Source organism: Mytilus californianus, unplaced genomic scaffold, assembly GCF_021869535.1.
Source record: "Mytilus californianus isolate M0D057914Y unplaced genomic scaffold, xbMytCali1.0.p SCAF_21, whole genome shotgun sequence".
In the NCBI taxonomy this organism is placed as follows: domain Eukaryota; kingdom Metazoa; phylum Mollusca; class Bivalvia; order Mytilida; family Mytilidae; genus Mytilus; species Mytilus californianus.
The window spans coordinates 6,260,921-6,282,837 of NW_026262670.1; the positions used below are offsets into that span (position 1 = coordinate 6,260,921).

Genomic DNA, 21,917 nt, shown 5'->3' on the forward strand with positions numbered 1-21,917 from the left:
GGACAATAAAAAAGTTTATTTGGTATATTCAATATTAAATGTATTTTGTTTTAAACAGGTCAAATCATGTTCTGACTTAAAAGAGTCAGTCCAAAACTAAAATAAATTTATTGAAATATTTAAGCCGGGCATTGCAGGGCTTAAAGGAAGTACACCTAGCTTTGATTGGAAATTTTGTTCTGCAAATTGACTTAAACAGGTCAAGTCATGTTCTGACTTTAAAAAATCCGTCAAAAACTAAATTTATTGAAATTATTAAGTCAGGCATTGCCATTTGATATTAATGATAATGTATGGAAAAATCAATTAATAAACTCAACAGTGGCAGATTCAGAAGGGGGCTAAGAGGAAGAACACATAGCTTTGATTGGAAATTTTGTTCTGCAAATTGACTCAAACAGGTCAAATCATGTTCTGACTTAAAAGAGTCCGTCAAAAACTAAATGGATATGCATAAAATCTGGTTCATAATTTTTGTAAATGATGGAGAGATTAATGAGTCTATATTTTGTTATTCCGACTCACAAATGTCACTATGTGACAAATTTCGGGAATTTTTCTCTCCTTTTGACTGATTCCTATATGTTGTATGGGTGCCATAACTATCACTACAACATGTACAAAGTCAGCACATTCTAAGGGACGCCATCAAAAGACCAATGTAGGATAAAAAAACTTAAATCAAATAGTTTGGGGGTGGTGAAAAAACTATGTGATGTGAATTAGGTTTTTTATCCTATATTGAACTTTTGATGTCGTCCCTAATGACTTGACCTATTACAGTATTTCTGTCTGAATTTTTTATCAATATTCTGTATTTACTAATTTAACTACATGTATGTTATTGCAAGTGTATTAATTAGCTTTGTTTATTACTTATATTAAACCAAACCTCTATTAATCAATTATCTTTACTCTGGTTATTGATTATATAAGAAAAACTCTGCCTATTACTATATGACTGTAATCTAAACTCTGATTGTTAACATCCTGGATTGCATATCTGCAAGACCATTAAACTCATGGTATACCCATTTTATTTGAGGATATAAAAGTATTGTTTTTTCAATATAACATTTTCAGACACATTGAATCTGTGAAGACAACTTTCAATTTGACTTTAGAAATTAAAGAGTTTGTAAACAAAATGTTGGGGAAATTTAATTATAATTAAAAATGTTTAAAATTAGTTAAGAAAAAAACCGACATTAATAATGTTAAAAAAAATTTGAGGAGAAAAAACATACAAATTCAGACCAAATATGGTGACTTTGTTGTCCTTCAAGAAGCCGTACATATAATCCATAATATTTTCACTGTTTTTTAAATACATGTAAAAGTTGAAAGATAACTATCTATTGATTTTTTTTTAAATAGCTTTTTTCACAACACTTATAACTTTGTAATTTATGTTCCATTGTACACTTGTTATTCTTAATATCTTTAAAAATTGTTGTTTGGGAACAAAATCTTGTCAGGGTTTCTTATGGTACTAGCATGACAAGTGCATTCATATTCTAAAATACTCTAAACATTAAAAAAAGTCAGTATTTTCAGATCATTCTGAGTCTTTCTGACCTTATTAAGTCAGAACATTCAGACTTTTATAAGTCAGAACATTCAGACTTTTATAAGTCAGAACATTCAGACTTTTATAAGTCAGAACATTCTGACTTCCAATGTTCTTCTCACTTCTGTAGAAACAAAGACTATCTATGTCTCAAATAAGAGGTAAATGCTTCATGTGGCTAAGCATCTGGGGTAAGAATTATAGATGTGTAATTTCAGAGGAAAACAAATATGCCAAAATTTTTTTTTTTTTTCATATAGATTAGACCGTTGGTTTTTCCGTTTGAATGGTTTTACACTAGTAATTTTTTTGAGGCCCTTTATAGCTTGCTGTTCGGTGTGAGCCAATGCTCCGTGTTGAAGGCCGTACCTTGACCTATAACGGTTTACTTTTATAAATTGTAACTTGGATGGAGAGTTGTCTCATTGGCACTCATACCACATCTTCCTATATCCATGTAATTAATAAGATGTGATGCATGCGAGAGGAAAATAATACTGAATAGACAATTCTGTTTGCACAAACACTGATAAATATAATATATTAAGGTGGTCTCTCAGCAGATTAAAATAAACAAGAAATAATTGTAACAGGATGCTGTTACGAAGTCTCCCAAACAAATTTAAGCTCCCATAATTCGTCATTCCCATGGTTGCCTGACATTGGGCAAGTTCCAGTACAAATTGGTTTTGTCTAGTAAAGTGATATGCATAAGTGACGCCTAGGGTTTGACCCTGCATGTCATTCAAATCTTCTTGAAATGACGAACAGGAATATCATATGGTTTACCTTTAGGGGTGGTGATCCAGAACATTTCAAAAAGGGGGATGGGGATGACCCCAATGGACTTCCCCTATATTTCATTTGATTTGTTTTATTGTCCTGTGCAAGAATGTATATGGTGTAGGGGTGGGGATCTCGACCGTTTACAAGTTTTCAAACATGAGGGGGTGGGGTGACCCTCAGGGACTCCACCTTTATTTCATTTGAATTGTCTTATTGACCCTTACAAGAATATATATGGTTAAGGGGTGGGGATCCCGACCGTTTACAAGTTTTCACACAGGAGGGGGTGGGGGTGACCCCAAGGGACTTCCCCTATACTTCTTTTGATTTGTTCTATTGTCCTATTCAAGAAAATATATGGTTTAGGGGTGGGGATCTCGACCGTTTACAAGTTTTCAAACAGGAGGGGTAGGGGTGACCCCCAGGGACCTCCCCAACATATCATTTGATTTGTTATATTGTCCCATACAAGAATATATATGGTTTAGGGGTGGGGATCTCTACCGTTTACAAAATATAAGAACATTTGCAAATGGCAGGGGGTGGGGGTAAACCTGGAGACTAGCCCGGTATATTTCATTCAAATCAATTTGACATTATAAAGAGGAATAGAGAAATGACAGGGATAGGGGTGATCCCTGGAGACTTGCCCTACATTTCATTTGATTTGTTTTATCATGTCCCATGATCATAAATGAAGACCAGGTGTGTGCATCACTTATTGTTCTCAAGTTATAACTTTAAAAATAAAAAAAAAACCTTGGGTTCTTTAGTTAAACCCCTCCCTTCCTTTTTCTTTTATTAAAATTTTTCCCATTTTCGTTTCATTATCATCATATCAATATTCACAATGATCGTTTTTCTCATAGGGAGAAACGAATCAGAAAGGTTAAAAAATCAGTTCGTGATTGAGTTTAAAAATAGAAAAATCACGTGACGATGTTCAGCTCGAAGCAATAATTTTACTTTTTAAATTGCACTGACTGGTTAATAATGTTAATATTGTTTAAGACAACACGAGTTATCTCCCGAAAATAACAATTCATTATCATAACAACATTTTCTGACCTGAACAAGTCAGAATTGTCAAACACCAGCTCATCTAAAAGACCACGCGTCCGTATTTACAGGTCGCGCGCCTTCATGAAACAGCAAAAAAATCACTTGCAAGGAACTCCTTTATAGGCAAAAAATATAAAAATGCCCATGAAAATACGGAGGTAATATGAATTACCTTTCTAAAAATGCCCACAATGACCTAGATTTTCACTAAAAATCGTAAATAATCAATATAATATTCAATGACTTCTCGTTCGAGACACTTCCAAAACAACGACTCTCAAACACGTGATCTCTTGCAAAAAACCACGTGATCGTATGTGTCGTAGATCGGCGGCAAATTCAAAATAACTTCTGGTTTGACGGACTCGAGTGAAAACTACGCAAAACAAAAATTGACGCGTACAGGTCAGAATTTCAAAACACTTTCTGACTTGAAGAAGTCATTTTATTCTGACTTGTTTATGTCAGAGCTCTGACTAGTAAAAATAAGGAGATGAGGTATGATTGCCAATGAGAACTATCCACCAAAGTAAAAATAAGGAGATGAGGTATGATTGCCAATGAGAACTATCCACCAAAGTAAAAATAAGGAGATGTAGTATGATTGCCAATGAGAACTATTTGCCAGAGTAAAAATAAGGAGATGAGGTATGATTGCCAATGAGAACTATCCACCAAAGTAAAAATAAGGTGATGTGGTATGATTGCCAATGAGAACTATCAGCCAAAGTAAAAATAAGAAGATCTGCTATAGTAAAAATAAGGAGATGTGGTATGATTGCCAATGAGAAATATTCGCCAGAGTAAAAATAAGGAGATGAGGTATGATTGTCAATGAGACAACTATCCTCCAAGTAAAAATAAGGAGATGTGGTATGATTGCCAATGAGAAGTAACCGCCAAAGTAATAATAAGGAGATGTGGTATGATTGCCAATGAGAACTATTCGCCAGAGTAAAAATAAGGAGAAGTGGCATGATTGCCAATGAGAACTATCCACCAAAGTAAAAATAAGGAGATGAGGTATGATTGCCAATAAGACAACTATCTGCCAAGTAAAAATAAGAAGATGTAGTATAATCGCCAATGAGACAACTATCTTCTAAAGTAAAAATAAGGAGATGTGGTATGATTGCCAATGAGAACTATTTGCCAGAGTAAAAATAAAGAGATGAGGTATGATTGCCAATGAGAACTATCCACCAAAGTAAAAATAAGGAGATGAGGTATGATTGTCAATGAGAACTATCCACCAAAGTAAAAATAAGGAGATGTAGTATGATTGCCAATGAGAACTATTTGCCAGAGTAAAAATAAGGAGATGAGGTATGATTGCCAATGAGAACTATCCACCAAAGTAAAAATAAGGAGATGAGGTATGATTGCCAATGAGAACTATCCACCAAAGTAAAAATAAGGAGATGTAGTATGATTGCCAATGAGAACTATTTGCCAGAGTAAAAATAAGGAGATGAGGTATGATTGCCAATGAGAACTATCCACCAAAGTAAAAATAAGAAGATGTGGTATGATTGCCAATGAGAACTATCAGCCAAAGTAAAAATAAGAAGATCTGCTATAGTAAAAATAAGGAGATGTGGTATGATTGCCAATGAGAACTATTCGCCAGAGTAAAAACAAGGAGATGAGGTATGATTGTCAATGAGACAACTATCCTCCAAGTAAAAATAAGGAGATGTGGTATGATTGCCAATGAGAAGTAACCGCCAAAGTAATAATAAGGAGATGTGGTATGATTGCCAATGAGAACTATTCGCCAGATCGTAAAAATAAGGAGAAGTGGCATGATTGCCAATGAGAACTATCCACCAAAGTAAAAATAAGGAGATGAGGTATGATTGCCAATAAGACAACTATCCACCAAGTAAAAATAAGAAGATGTAGTATAATCGCAAATGAGACAACTATCTTCTAAAGTAAAAATAAGGAGATGTGGTATGATTGCCAATGAGAACTATTTGCCAGAGTAAAATTAAGGCGATGTGGTATGATTGCCAATGAGAACTATCCACCAAAGTAAAAATAAGAAGATCTGGTATAGTAAAAATAAGATGTGGTATGATTGCCAATGACACAACTATCTTCCAAAGTAAAAATAGGGAGATGTGGTATGATTGCCAATGAGAACTATTTGCCAGAGTAAAAATAAGGAGATGTGGTATGATTGCCAATGAGACAACTATCAGCCAAGTAAAAATAAGGAGATGTGGTATAATTGCCAAATGACAACTATCTTCCAAAGTAAAAATAAGGAGATGTGGTATGATTGTCAATGAGAACTATCCACCAAAGTAAAAATAAGGAGATGTGGTATGATTGCCAATTAGTAAGGTGCCCAATGTCCAAAAAGTCTTCTAGTTAACGAGTTTAAGTCAACGGATAACACACGGCTAATTGTTTTTGCAAATTATAGAAAAATCATTATATTTTACAATCATGATTGTCTATGTAAGTTCCCATGGTCACGATTTTCCAAATTTTGTGTTTTTACAGGGTACCTCCAGATACTGTATTGTACATGGAATCTTTAACATGAAAAATAAAATTATTACGCTCTTTGTTGGTGGTTAAAATAGTACTTTTAATATAGTTTGTACATTAAATATACGATATAACAAAAGCAGAAAGTATTTAAGTGATTTTAGTGTAATTATTTCAGCATTTTAGGAAGACTAATTTTTCCCGATATTTACCAACTTTTTATAGAAAGCAAAATTATTACGTGTATCATTACAATATTTTTTACTCTGATTAAAGCAATAAGACACGGTGCATGTGTGTGCCAAATTTCATGTGTGAAATAAAAGTAGTTTTGTTGAAATTAGCAATTAAAAACACAAATTAAGTCAACATTTTGTCATTGATTAAACACAGATTATCCTGTGACATTAATCATTTTGTTGCTTACACTATTAGGTCATTAACAAGGACAGTGGTCACTCAATACATTTCTCATTTTTGCTTGTTGTGTGGTTGATTTATTTGTTTTGAATAGCCAGCTAACTTCGTAAATTGTTATTTTCTTTGGAGGAATATGTTTTGTGTCTGTTTTTCGATACTTTAAACTTTTTATTGAATAGATTTTTTTTTTACAATTGTAGTATAAGAATCAAATCGGTCAGTTCCGTTTCACACCTGGAATATGGCACATCAATTAAGTCTATGTTATGGTCTTGCATGATGTTTTCAACCTAAATCCCCCTCGGTGTGAATGACAACAAAAATATATCACCGTTTGTGCTATAAATTATACACCAGCAGACACAACTGCAATAATTTCAAAGCTGAATTGGCAATAGGGGGGTTTGTCCAAGCAAACCAATGAAGCCAATGACCTTTATGTGCCAAGCTGGCAGCAGGAATTTTTTTTTTCGAATTGACCATTTGCTTTCATCTGTTGCTACGCATGCTTATTTTTTTCCGTGGCTTTGCTGCGGGAAAATTTATTTTCACTTTTGCACACAATTATATCCTCAACTATCCTGCATTTCATGTTGCAGAGTATTCATTTTCATCCGGTCTTATGCAAAGTCATTAATTTTCAGTTCATACCAAGCCAAGTTATTGATGTTCAAAATCCTACTCCCCTCCCTCCTTTTGGAATCAAACGGGCGTCCCCTTACTGAAAGCTAATGAAAGGACGTCATCAATTTATAGTCTGAGAAAAGTATAATCATAAACATCATTACCGTAAAAACAAGGATTCTCATGCTACAGCATGTTTTACTAACTGATTGAATTATGTCGGAATTCTTAGAGAAAAGCTAGGCTATACATTCTTTATATGCCTGTACCAAGTCCGGATCGAGCAGGTATTTGAGTGGTTGTCTTTTGTTCATATCTGTCAATTTTGTTTTGGTAAATTGTTTTGTTATGAATTAGGTTGTTGGTTTTCTCTAATGAATTGTTTCGATTTTTTTATATCTGGGCCTTTTATAGCCGACCATACGGTGGGTTTTTATACGACCGCAAAAAATGTTTGCGGTCGTATATTGGTATGACGTTGGCATCTTCGGCATCGTCGTCATCGTCGTCCAAAGACACATTGGTTTTCGCACTCTAACTTTAGTTTAAGTGAATGGATCTCTATGAGATGTTACCGTAAGGTTCAACACCACAAAAGGAAGGTTGGGATTGATTTTGGGGGTTATGGTACCAACAGTTAAGGAATTAGGGGCCAAAAATAAGCATTTTTGTAACTTCCAGACATAACTTGTGTGTTAGTGTATGGATCTCTCTGACATTGTACCACAAGGGAATGCTGGGATTGATTTTGGGGGTAATTGCCTCAAAATATTAGGAATTAGGGGCCAAAAAAGGGGCAAAAAACAAGCACTAGTTTCATGATAATAACTTGTGTGTAAGTGTATGGATCTTTCTGAAATTGTACTACAAGGTTCCATATCACAAAGGGAAAGCTGGAATTGAGTTTGGGGGTAATTGCCCAAAACGTTTAGGAATTAGGGGCCAAAAATAAGCATTTTTCTAGTTTCCAGACAATAACTTGTGTTCAAGTGTATGGATCTCTCTGAAATTGTACTGCAAGGTACCATACCACAAAGGGAAGGCTGGGATTGAGTTTGGGGGTGATGAATCATAATGGGGTTCAAAAAAATTTTTGGGGGGTATTTTTTTTTTTTCCTTTTTTTTCTTTTTTTCCTTTTTTTTTTCTTTTAAAATTTTCCATTTTAAGTTGGTTATTTCTGTTTTATATTTAAAAGCAAATAATAATGATATGGTAGGAGATACACACCAAACAGGATGCGTAAATTATTATATAATAAGTGTTGTGCAATAGCAAGAAATTTTCAATTGCACAGTATTGCACAATAGCAAGAAATCTTCAATTGCACAGTATTGCGCAATAGCAAGAAATCTTCAATTGCACAGTATTGTGCAATAGCAAGAAATATTCAATTGCACAGTATTGTGCAAAAGAAGATACTTCGTATAAATTGCTTATTTCTTGACCCATTTCAATGGGGTTTTATTCTTGAATTCTTGGGGTTCTTTAATATGCTGATTCTAACCGTGTATTAAGTTTTTGGATTTTGGGCCCCGTTTTTAAATTGGTCCACATTGAGGTCCAAAGGGTTTTGATTTCATCAAAAATTGAATTATTGGGGTTCTTTGACATGCTGAATCTAACCGTGTATTTAGATTCTTAATTTTTGGTTCCGTTTTCAAATTGGTCTACATTAAGGTCCAAAGGGTCCAAAATTAAACTTAGTTTCATTTTAACAAAAATTGAATTCTTAGGGTTCTTTGATATGCTGAATCTAAACATGTATTTAGATTTTTGATTATGGGCCCAGTTTTCAAGTTGGTCCAAATCGGGGTCCAAAATTAAACTTTGTTTGATTTCAACAAAAATTGAATATATGGGGTTCTTTGATATGCTGAATCTAACCATGTATTTAGATTTTGGATATTGAACCATAATAAGTGAATGTCCAATTTAAAATTTTTAAGTTCTTAGACCACATTCATTCTGTGTCAGAAACCTATGATGTGTCAAATATTTAATCACAATCCAAATTCAGAGCTGTATCAAGCTTGAATGTTGTGTCCATACTTGCCCCAACTGTTCATGGTTCGACCTCTGCAGTCGTATCAAGCTGCGCCCTGCGGAGCATTTTATTCTCATTGTTGAAGGCAGTACGGTTGCCTAAAACTGCTTACTTCCACATATCCTTATTTTTATATATTACAAGTATTACCTAAAATTAACATTATCAATGTTCCATGTAAATGAGGTAAGGTCAGATGAACTCTGCCACAAAGACATGTACACTTTGCTACCATTGCATACACCAAATATATTTGACCCACTACTTATAGCACCTGAGATAAGGACTTGACCACTAAAACTTAAGTTTGTTCACTGATCCATGAAATGAGGCCGAGGTCAGGGGAACCATATATGACCAACAAGTAGAGTAAGACCTTGCAAGGATACCATATATTTGTTGATGTGGTTCATAAGTGTTTCTCGTTTTTTATATAGATTAGACCCTTGGTTTTCCTGATTTTGGCTTATATCTCTGAAACCAAAGCATTTAGAGCAAATCTGACAGGGGTAAAATTGTTCATCAGGTCAAGATCTATCTGCCCTGAAATTTTCAGATGAATCTGACAACCCGTTGTTGGGTTGCTGCCCCTGAATTGGTAATTTTAAGAAAATTTTGCCGTTTTTGGTTATTATCTTGAATATTATTATAGATAGAGATAAACTGTAAACAGCAATAATGTTCAGCAAAATAAGATCTACAAATAAGTCAACTTGACCAAAATGGTCAGTTGACCCCTTAAGGAGTAATTACCCTTTATAGTCAATTTTTAACCATTTTTCGTAAATTTTTGTAATCTTTTACAAAAATCTTCTCCTCTGAAACTACTAAGACAAATTTAACCAAACTTGTCCACAATCATCATTAGGGTATCTAGTTTAAAAAATGTGTCCGATGACCCTGCCCATGAACCAAGATGGCCGACATGGCTAAATATAGTACATAGGGTAAAATGCAGTTTTTGGCTCATATCTCTGAAACCAAAGCATTTAGAGCAAATCAGACAAGGATAAAATTGTTCATTAGGTCAAGATCTATCTGCCCTGAAATTTTCAGACCAATCAGGTAACACGTTGTTGGGTTTCTGCCCCTGAATTGGTAATTTTAAGAAAATTTTGCAGCTTTTGGTTATTATCTTGAATATGATTATAGATAGAGATAAACTGTTAACAGCAATAATGTACAGCAAAGTAAGATCTACAAATAAGTCAATATGACCAAAATTGTCAATTGACCCCTTAAGGAGTTATTGCCCTTTATAGTCAAATTTTTACAATTTTCATAATTTTTTAAAATTTTTGTAAATTTTTACAAAATATTTTCCACTGTAACTACTGGGCCAAGTTCATTATAGATAGAGATAATTTTAAGCAGCAAGAATGTTCAGTAAAGTAAGATCTACAAACACATCACCATCACCAAAACACAATTTTGTCATGAATCCATCTGTGTCCTTTGTTTAATATGCACATAGATCAAGGTGAGCGACACAGGCTCTTTAGAGCCTCTAGTTTATAATTTTTTGTTTTCATATATACCGGTACTTTAACAGAAACCCTCCCTCTTTTCCACTGTTGGCAGTCTTTCTTATTTCTATAAAGCAAAGGTATACTCAGACCTGCTAATTCAATCCATTCTGCGATAGTATTACACCAGTTTTGGAACTAAATACAATTTTATGTGCTTCACCACTTACCAAAAGAAAATTGGATATTTACCCAGAAAATCATTACGAACACCTTCTATCAAAAGATGGAAAAATAACATGTTGGCATGGCAACTTATAAATGTTAATATCTAAAAAACATCTCTAGAGATCACTTGTATCGAATCTTATGTAAAAATTCCGAATTCGAAAATTTTAATAGGTCAAGGTCATTGTTATTTAACAGCTGAATGAAATTTGTAAATGTGCACCCTATAAGTACAAATGTCAATCTCAAATCATATTTGGCAGCATAAATATCAAATAAGTCCTTAATATAGAAACTATAGTTATAATCCTTTGAATTATTCGAATTTATTTTGCTATAAATGCATATATGTAGGGGCGGCCAGCTGTCTAAACTTGACTCTGCGTTTTCCTTGAAATTTTAGCTTTGACCTTTGACCCAAATTTAAGAAAATCGTGACAACTGTAGACAACAACGACATCAATATTTCGATGAGGCTTGTTCTTCTCTTTCCAATGATATGAATCACAGCCGTGTGTTATTCTGTTAACCCAAATCAATCAAATTCGTTGACTGGGCACCCTACTAAATAAGAACTATCCGCCAAAGTAAAAATAAGGAGATGTGGTATGATTGCCAACGAGAACTATCCACCAGAGTAAAAATAAGGAGATGTGGTATGATTGCCAATGAGACAACAATCTTCCAAAGTAAAAATAAGGAGATGTGGTATGATTTCCAATGAGACAACAATCTTCCAAAGTAAAAATAAGGATATGTGGTATGATTGCCAATGAGACAACTATCTGCCAAAGTGAAAATAAGGATATGTGGTATGATTGCCAGTGAGACAACTATCTGCCAAAGTAAAAATAAGGAGATGTTGTATGATTGCCAATGAGAACTATCTGCCAAAGTAAAAATAAAGAGATGTGGTATGATTGCCAGTGAGAACTATCTGCCAAAGTAAAAATAAAGAGATGTGGTATGATTGCCAATGAGACAACTATCCGCCAAAGTAAAAATAAAGAGATGTGGTATGATTGCCAATGAGAACTATCCGCCAAAGTAAAAATAAGGAGATGTGGTATGATTGCCAATGAGACAACTATCCGCCAAAGTAAAAATAAGGAGATGTGGTATGATTGCCAATGAGAACTATCCGACAAAGTAAAAATAAGGAGATGTGGTATGATTGCCAATGAGAACTATCCGCCAAAGTAAAAATAAGGAGATGTAGTATGATTGCCAATGAGAACTATCCACCAAAGTAAAAATAAGGAGATGTGGTATGATTGCCAGTGAGACAACTATCTCCACTACGCGTTTCCAGGGAAACTCAATTTGCGACAGTAAAACTACTGATGGACGTCTGAACAGCTTCAAATAGAATACAGTTATCTCTAATCTAGTCTATCTTAATATATATATAAAATTAGTTTTGTCAAAGCAAACACTTTTGCATAACTGGTTAGTCGGATAATCTTTCGACCGATTATCAGAATAGCCTGTAGTTAAGTTGATTGATAAAATCTTTGTCTACAGTACTCTTAAAATATAAAAATAATATTAAAATGTGGTTTGATTGCCAATGACAACACTCAACCAGAGACCAAATGACATAGAAGTTAACAAAACTATATGTCACTGTACGGCTTATGACAATGAGCAAAACCCATACCGCATAGTCAGCTATAAAAGGCCCCTAAATGAAAAATGTAAAGTAATTCAAACGAGAAGACTAACAGCCTGACTTATGTACGAAAAAAAAATATGATATACAGCTACACAAGACTTCCACTGAATTACAGGCTACGACTTGGGACAGTCACATATAGAATTTGACGGGGTTAAATACATGGCTTCATGGTACGATGAATTGAAGTTTATTCGTAGCCATTATAAGGCTTGGCTTTTAGAATTCCTGTTTTAGATATTTTTAATAATCCAATACAACTATATCTACAGTAATAAATTCAGATTGAGAAAATGGAAATCTTCTGGATCTATGTGAATTGACAAAGTATGAACATTCTGTTGGGTATTTTAATTTGAGATGATTAAGCATGTTACTCTACTTCTCATATATATGTTAATTCCATTCACATAATTTGCATTTCCCGGTTTTTGAGTCGGAATTTCGTCTAAATTATGAGAAAACCTTGGACGATGGAAGTGGCATATTAAGGCAATATTAAATCAAAAATGAAATAATGAAGTAAACAGTAAAATTTAATCAGCTTATAATTGTTCAAAATACATACATGTATGATAATTATGTTCTAGAGTTATGCCCCTTTACAAATGGAAAAATTTCTGAAATTTTCATTCCGTTCTTTAACTTTAGTTTGACTCAACTAAATGTTATGAAACTTATGCACAATGCTTATTAGGGATTTTCCAGAATTAATTGTATGGGGGGGGGGGGGGGGGGGGGGGGGTGGGCGGCGGAAGGCACTTTTATTTAAATTTGATGGGTGGTGGTTATTTAAGAAAGATTGCTTGAACATTTAAAGGAAATAACCAATTAAAAAATTTTGCATGGTGGGGTCAAATAAAAAGTGCATTCCGACTTATGTCCCTTCATAACATTATATATGCAAGCGGGGGCATCATCTGTGTCCCATGGACACATTCCCTATTTATTTCAAACTATTATGAATTAATTTTTTAAAACTCTTACACTGAGCTTTGTATGGAACTATGAAAGGTTTTGACCTCTTTTTTTTTTTCATTTAATGACAATTATATAAAAATTCGGAGAAAGTTAACAAATTTTTAAACAGATGTGATGTAAACTGAAATTGAGCTATTTTACAATTTCAGTTTGAAGATCTATTAGTATTCATCTATTCAAGGTCGTGTCAATTTATAACTATAGATAAGTGAACATAATAGTCAAATTGAATTGGAACGATTAATAATTTAGTTTACCAAAAAAACTACAATGTGCATGTGAATATTAAAATTCTAAAAGGGGAGATAATCAAGAACTAGCTGCATGGTTCATTCTAGTAAGTAGCATTACACCAGTTCAGTGCTTTTTAATTCTTTTTTAACAGTATTAACACTTTTCACTCTGCAACTTCTATACAAAAATAACATGAAGAAATTACATATTTAATTTCATTTAAGAGTAAAAAGATAATAAAACATTGCAATCATTAAAATAGGAATTGTATATAACAATAGAGTTGTTAACTAAGAAATCAGCTGTATGAATGAAAGATGGGAGACAATGTTCTCACTAAGGCAGTCAATGAGTCATGGATTCATGAAAATTGGTCTGGACTCATCATTTTCAAAACTGATGATTCTAAAGATGCATAAGGATCATAAAATATTGTATCAACTAAGCATGTATATCATCATATCATTTTATAGCAAATTTAAAAAAAAGAATAATCAAATTTGATATCATTTCCTTTCTCTATTTTATCATGAAGACAAACAATAATTATGTAGCAATAGAATTTCATCTCACTGTTGAAATCACCATGGTCATAAATGAAGGTTCGCTGGACTTGCCTTCAGAAGTCCTTTGTCAGAATCCTAGGAGGTCTATGTCAAATCAGACAGCAACCAATCAATGAGAGATGTCAAAATGGTATTCAATGAGTCTTTATTACATGTTATTATTTCTACTTCAATACAAACATTCATATTTCCAGATTGAACATCAATTATCGATATTTATTTATAGACCCTTGTCCAGTCAATGTGATCCTCGTCCAGTCAACGTGACCCTCGTCCAGTCAATGTGACCCTCGTCCAGTCAATGTGATCCTCGTCCAGTCAATGTGACCCTCATCCAGTCAATTTTATCCTTGTCCAGTCAATGTGACCCTCGTCCAGTCAATGTGATCCTCGTCCAGTCAATGTGACCCTCGTCCAGTCATTATCCTTGTCTAGTCAAGTTTTAATTATAGGTAAGTGTACATTATTTGTGAACTATATATATTCCTCTGATAAAACATTTATAATGGAAAATCCCTTTATTATCAGATTTTAAAAAAAAGGTTTATACTTGATTTAAGAGCGGCATCCAATGAAATTGCTTAGGGCTTTTCCAGAATTATTTGAATTGGAGTGGCAGGGGTGGGAGGGTGGGGACTTTTATTCAAATTTGATGCGTGGTGGTAATTTTAGACAGAAAGACTTAACAATTTTATTATTAAAGTAATCAATTAAAATTTTATGCATGGCGGTGTTAACTTGAAAGTGCATTCCTATGACCCCCCTTTTCCCCCCTGCTAACCATCATGGCCAACATGGCTCAAAATAGAATTTATGGTTAGAATGCAAGTTTTGTCTATTATCTTGAAAACTGCTATAGGTCGAGAAATTCTGACAGGCAGAAATGTTCAGAATGTTTACATCCACCTACTGTCCACTTGAATCGATCAAAATTGGCCTACAACTACTTATAGAAGTTATTACCTTTGAATGACCAATTGTACCATTTTTTCTTGCAAGGTCTACATGTCTGTCACACTGGATTCACCTGACCAGGAGTTCATTTCATGGATCAGTGATCAAGGTTAAAATTTCATGATGAAGTCCATATCTCGTATACCATAAGCAAAAGGTCAGCTATATTTGGTGTATGGAATGCTTGTATGGTGAACATGTTTGTCTGGCAGGATTTGCAGACCTTGATCTTATTTTCATGGTTCATTGGTCAGAATTAAGTTTTTGTGGTTTGGTCAGGTTCTCAGATACTATAAGCAATAGATCAGCTGTATTTTGGTTTATGGTATGCTTGTAAGGTAAACATGTTTGTCTCATGTGTCTTATCTACTTGGTTTATATGACCGTTACCTTATTTTCATGGTTCATTAGTCAGTGTTAAGTTTTTGTGGTTTGGTCAGGTTCTCAGATACTAAAAGCAAAAGATCAGCTGTATTTTCCTTTATGGTATGCTTGTAAGGTAAACATGTCTGTCTATCCACATGGTTTATATGACCGTTACCTTCTTTTCATGGTTCATTAGTCAGTGTTAATATTTCATGGTTATATAAAGATAAGATGTGGTATGATTTTACATATTTTACAATCATGACAAATCTTTGAAAATTATATAAATGCAAAGTTTTTAGTATTTGTTAGTTGGTATTATCATTTGATATAAAAATAACTGAATAAGGAGATGTAGTATGATTGCAAATGAGATAACTATCCACCAAAGTAAAAATAAAGAGATGTGGTATAATTGCCAATGAGACAACTATCTTCCAAAGTAAAAAAAGGAGATGTGGTATGATTGCCAATGAGAACTATCTGCCAAAGTAAAAATAAAGAGATGTGGTATAATTGCCAATGAGACAACTATCTTCCAAAGTAAAAAAAGGAGGTATGGTATGATTGCCAATGAGAACTATCTGCCAAAGTAAAAATAAGGAGATGTGGTATGATTGCCAAAGAGACAACTATCTGCCAAAGTAAAAATAAGGAGATGTGGTATGATTGCCAATGAGAACTATCTGCCAAAGTAAAAATAAGGAGATGTGGTATGATTGCCAATGAGACAACTATCTGCCAAAGTAAAAATAAGGAGATGTGGTATGATTGCCAATGAGAACTATCCACCAAAGTAAATATAAGGATATGTAGTATGATTGCCAATTCCAATGAGACAACTATCTGCCAAAGTAAAAATAAGGAGATGTGGTATGATTGCCAATGAGAATTATCAACCAGAGTAAAAATAAGGAGATGTGGTATGATTGCCAGTGAGAACTATCCACCAAAGTAAAAATAAGGAGATGTGGTATGATAGCCAATGAGACAAATATTCGCCAAAATTTAAATAAGGAGATGTGGTATGATTGCCAATGAGACAACTAGCCACCAAGTAAAAATTAGGAGATGTGGAATAATTAGGGCCCTACGGAATGGAGGACCCCCTATAGTGATCAGGATGTCCGTCCGTCTGTCCATCCATAACAAATTGTGTCCGCTCTATATCTAGAAAACCGTTATTATTTCAAAGTTTATACTTGACATGTATATTAACCAACACCAGAGGGTGTGTCATAATGTATGTACAACTTCCTAGGTCAAAAGTCAAGGTAAAAAAAATTGGTTTTAGTTGACAATCCCATGTCCTATGGTAAAGATCGTGTCCGCTCTATATCTTGAGAACCGTTATGATTTCAAAGTTTTTACTTGATATGTATATATATAAACCAACACCAGAGGGTGTGTCATAATTTATGTTCAACTTCCTAAGTCAAAGGTCAAGGTCAAAAACTTTGGTTTCAGTTGACAACCCCATGTCCAATGATAAAGATACCAATTTTTTACCACACATTATTCACAGCAGGGCCCACAGAGATGGCTCCCATCTCAATGATATCTAGTTGCCTATGAGACAACTATCTTCCAAAGTAAAAATAAGGAGATGTGGTATAATTGCCAATGAGAACTATCCCCAAAAGTAAAAATAAGGAGATGTGGTATGATTGCCAATGAGACAACTATCCGCCAAGTAAAAATTAGGAGATGTGGTATAATTGCCAATGAGACAACTATCTTCCAAAGTAAAAATAAGGAGATGTGGTATGATTGCCAATAAGAACTATTTGCCAGAGTAAAAATAAGGAGATGTGGTATGATTGCCAATGAGACAACTATCTTCCATAGTAAAAATAAGAAGATGTGGTATGATTGCCAATGAGAACTATTTGCCAGAGTAAAAATAAGGAGATGTGGTATGATTGCCAATGAGACAATTATCCGCCAAGTAAAAATAAGGAGATGTGGTATGATTGCCAATGAGAACTATCCGCCAGAGTAAAAATAAGAAGATCTGTTATAGTAAAAATAAAGAGATGTGGTATGATTGCCAATGAGAACTATTCGCCAGAGTAAAAACAAGGAGATGTGGTATGATTGCCAATGAGAACTATCCGCCAAAGTAAAAATAAGAAGATCTGCTATAGTAAAAAAGGGGATGTTGTATGATTGCCAATGAGAACTATTCCTCAGAGTAAAAATAAGGAGATGTGGTATGATTGCCAATGAGACAACTATCCGCCAAGTAAAAATAAGAAGATGTAGTCATTGCCAATGAGACAACTATCTTCTAAAGTAAAAATAAGGAGATGTGTTATGATTGCCAATGAGAATTATCCGCCAAAGTAAAAATAAGAAGATCTGCTATAGTAAAAATAAAGAGATGTGGTATGATTGCCAATGAGATATTCGCTAGAGTAAAAATAAGGAGATGTGGTATGATTGCCAATGAGAACTATCCGCCAAAGTAAGAATAAGAAGAACTGCTATAGTAAAAATAATTGCCAATGAGACAACTATCTTCTATAGTAAAAATAAGGAGATGTGGTATGATTGCCAATGAGAACTATTCGCCAGAGTAAAAATAAGGAGATGTGGTATGATTGCCAATGAGACAACTAGCCGCCAAGTAAAAATAAGGAGATGTGGTATGATTGTCAATGAGAACTATCCACCAAAGTAAAAATAATTAGATGTGGTATCATTGCCAATTAGTAAGGTGCCCAATGTCCAAAAAGTCTTCTAGTTAAAGAGTTTAAGTCAACGGATAACACACGGCTTATTGTTTTTGCAAATTATAGAAAAATCAACAGGGTACCTCCAGATACTGTATTGTACATGAAATCTTTAACATGAAAAATAAAATTATTACGCTCTTTGTTGGTGGTTAAAATAGTACTTTTAATATAGTTTATACATAAAATATAAGATATAACAAAAGCGGAAAGTATTTAAGTGATTTTAGTGTAATTATTGCAGCATTTTAGGAAGACTAAAATTTTCCTGATATTTACCACCTTTTTATAGAAAGCAAAATTATTACGTGTATCTTCACAATATTTTTTACTCTGATTAAAGCAATAAGACACGGTGCATGTGTGTGCCAAATTTCATGTGTGAAATAAAAGTAGTTTTAAAGAAATTAGCAATTAAAAACACAAATTAAGTCAACATTTTGTCATTGATTAAACACAGATTATCCTGTGGCATTAATCATTTTGTTGCTTACACTATTAGGTCATTAACAAGGACAGTGGTCACTCAATACATTTCTCATTTTTGCTTGTTGTGTGGTTGATTTATTTGTTTTGAATAGCTAGCTAACTTCGTAAATTGTTATTTTCTTTGGAGGAATATGTTTTGTGTCTGTTTTTCAATACTTTAAACTTTTTATTGAATAGATTTTTTTTTTTACAATTGTAGTATAAGAATCAAATCGGTCGGTTCCGTTTCACACCTGGAATATGGCACATAAATTAAGTCTATGTTATGGTCCTGCATGATGTTTTCGACCTAAATCCCCCTCGGTGTGAACGACAACAAAAATATATCACTGTTCGTGCTATAAATTATACACCAGCAGACACAACTGCAATAATTTCAAAGCTGAATTGGCAATAGGTTTGTCCGAGCAAACCAATGAAGCCAATGACCTATATGTGCCAAGCTGGCAGCAGGAATTTTTTTTCGGATTGACCATTTGCTTTCATCTGTTGCTACGCATGCTTATTTTTTTCCGTGGCTTTGCTGCTGGAAAATTTATTTTCACTTTTGTACACATTTATATCCTCAACTATCCTGCATTTCATGTTGCAGAGTATTCATTTTCATCCGGTCTTGTGCAAAGTCATTTATTTTCAGTTCATACCAAGCCAAGTTATTGATGTTCAAAATCCTACTCCCCTCCCTCCTTTTGGAATCAAACGGTCATCCCCTTACTGAAATCTTATGAAAGGACGTCATCAATTTATAGTCTGAGAAAAATCTGATCATAAACATCATTACCGTAAAAACAAGGATTCTACTGGTACAGAATTCTTAGAGAAAAGCTAGGATTATACATTCTTTATATGCCTGTACTAAGTCTGAATCGAGCAGGTATTTGAGTGGTTGTCGTTTGTTCATATCTGTCAATTTTGTTTTGGTAAATTGTTTTGTTATGAATTAGGCTGTTGGTTTTCTCTAATGAATTGTTTCAACTTTTTTATATCCTGGCCTTTTATAGCCGACCATACGGTGGGTTTTTCTCATTGTTGAAGGCAGTACGGTTGCCTAAAACTGCTTACTTCCACATATCCTTATTTTTATATATTACAAGTATTACATAAAATTAACATTATCAATGTTCCATGTAAATGAGGTAAGGTCAGATGAACTCTGCCACAAAGACATGTACACGTTGCTACCATTGCATACACCAAATATATTTGACCCACTACTTATATAACCTGAGATAAGGACTTGACCACTGAAACTTAACCTTGTTCACTGATCCATGAAATGAGGCCGAGGTCAGGGGAACCATGTATGACCGACAAGTAGACCTTGCAAGGATACCATATATTAGTAACCAAATATAGTTATCCTAGAACTCACAATAAAAGAGATGCGAAGGATACATAAGGGACATTCAAAGTCACCAGTGAGACATTCACATGAAGAAAAAAAGCTATACAGTTGTTTAGCAGTCACTTAACCATGAAAATGAGGTCAAGGACAATGATTATATGACAGATGGGAACTTCGTGACACAATGGATCTATATGCAAAGTATGAATCATCCGATTCCTCTACCCTCTGAAATATAAAGATACAAATGTGTACAAATATTTATTTGTTCAGTGTATGTTCACTGGTGTTAATATGTCTTTTGATTGAGTTAAGCCATTTCAATTGATATTTTATAGTGTGTCTTTCTATGTTGTCATGTTACACTATTGTTTCAGATAAGGGTGAAGGTTTGGTACCATTAAAACGTTTAAATTGTTTGCACCTGTCCTAAGTCAGGAATCTGAAGTTCAGTAGTTGTCCTTTGTTGATGTGGTTCATAAGTGTTTCTCGTTTCTCGTTTTTAGCTCACCGGGACCCATGTGAGCTTATGCCATCACTTGGCGTCCGTCGTCTGTCGTCGTCTGTTGTTGTCATCGTCTGTCGTCGTAAACTATTTAAAAAATCTTCTCCTCTGAAACTACTGGGCCAAATACCTTCAAACTTTAACTAAATGTTCCTTAGGATATCTAGTTCATAAATTGTATCCGAAGTTTTGATCCATCGACAAACATGGCCGCCATAGCTAAAAATAGAACATAGGGGTCAAATGCAGTTTTCGGCTTATATCTCCAAAACTAAAGCTTTTAGAGCAAATCTGACCTGGGTAAAATTGTTCAATTGGTCAAGATCTATCAGCCCTGAAATCTTCAGACAAATCGAACAACCCATTGTTGGGTTGCTGCCACTAAATTGGTAGTTTTGAGGAAATTTTGAGTTTTTTGTTATTACCTTGAATATTATTATAGATAGATATAAACTGTAAACAGCAATAATGTTCAGCAAAGTAAGATCTACAGAAAAGTTAAATGACCAAATTTGTCAATTGACCCCTTAGGAGTTATTGCCCTTTAAAGACAATTTTACGCAATGTGTTCATCAAGTTTGCTAACATTTAAAAATCTTCCCCTCTGAAACTACTGGGCCAAATACCTTCAAACTTCATCTGAATGTTCCTTAGGATATCTAGTTTATAAATTGTATGCAAAGTTTTAATCCATCGACAAACACGGCCGCCATGACTAAAAATAGAACATAGGGGTCAAATGCAGTTTCGGCTTATATCTCCAAAACTAAAGCTTTTAGAGCAAATCTGACATGGGTAAAATTGTTCAATTGGTCAAGATCTATCAGCCCTGAAATCTTCAGACAAATCGAACAACCCATTGTTGGGTTGCTGCCACTAATTTGGTTGTTTTAAGGAAATTTTGCAGTTTTTGGTTATTATCTTGAATATTATTGAAGATAAAGATAAACTGTAAACAGCAATAATGTTCAGCAAAGTAAGATCTTCAAAAAAGTTTATATGACCAAAATTGTCAATTGACCCCTCCAGGAGTTATTGCCCTTTAAGTACAATTTTACACAAGTTGTTTTATGTTTTTTAACTTTAAAAATCATCTCAAATGAATCTAGTATAAATTTTGTATTTCATTTCCTTGTACGTCAAGAAACATAGACACTATGGCTAAAATGGAACATATGGGTAAAGCAAAAATAATCATTGATGAAAGATTTAAGCAAAAAAAATAACAGGTGAGCGATTCAGGCTCTTGAGAGCCTCTTGTTTATATAGATTGGACCGTTGGTTTTCCTGTTTGAATGGTTTTACACTAGTAATTTTTGGGGCCCTTTATAGCTTGCTGTTCGGTGTGAGCCCAGGCTCCGTGT

At 34.1% G+C, this 21,917-nt stretch overlaps 1 protein-coding gene across 1 annotated transcript in view; it reads left to right on the top strand.

Moving 5' to 3' along the window:
- The window catches only part of LOC127731863 (uncharacterized), a 198,425-nt gene that overhangs the window by 46,161 nt on the left and 130,347 nt on the right, over positions 1 to 21,917 (top strand). Inside the window, exon 3 of the mRNA XM_052240728.1 lies at positions 14,386 to 14,611. The gene's annotated coding sequence lies outside the window, so the exon portion shown is untranslated. The remainder of the gene's footprint in view (positions 1 to 14,385; positions 14,612 to 21,917) is intronic.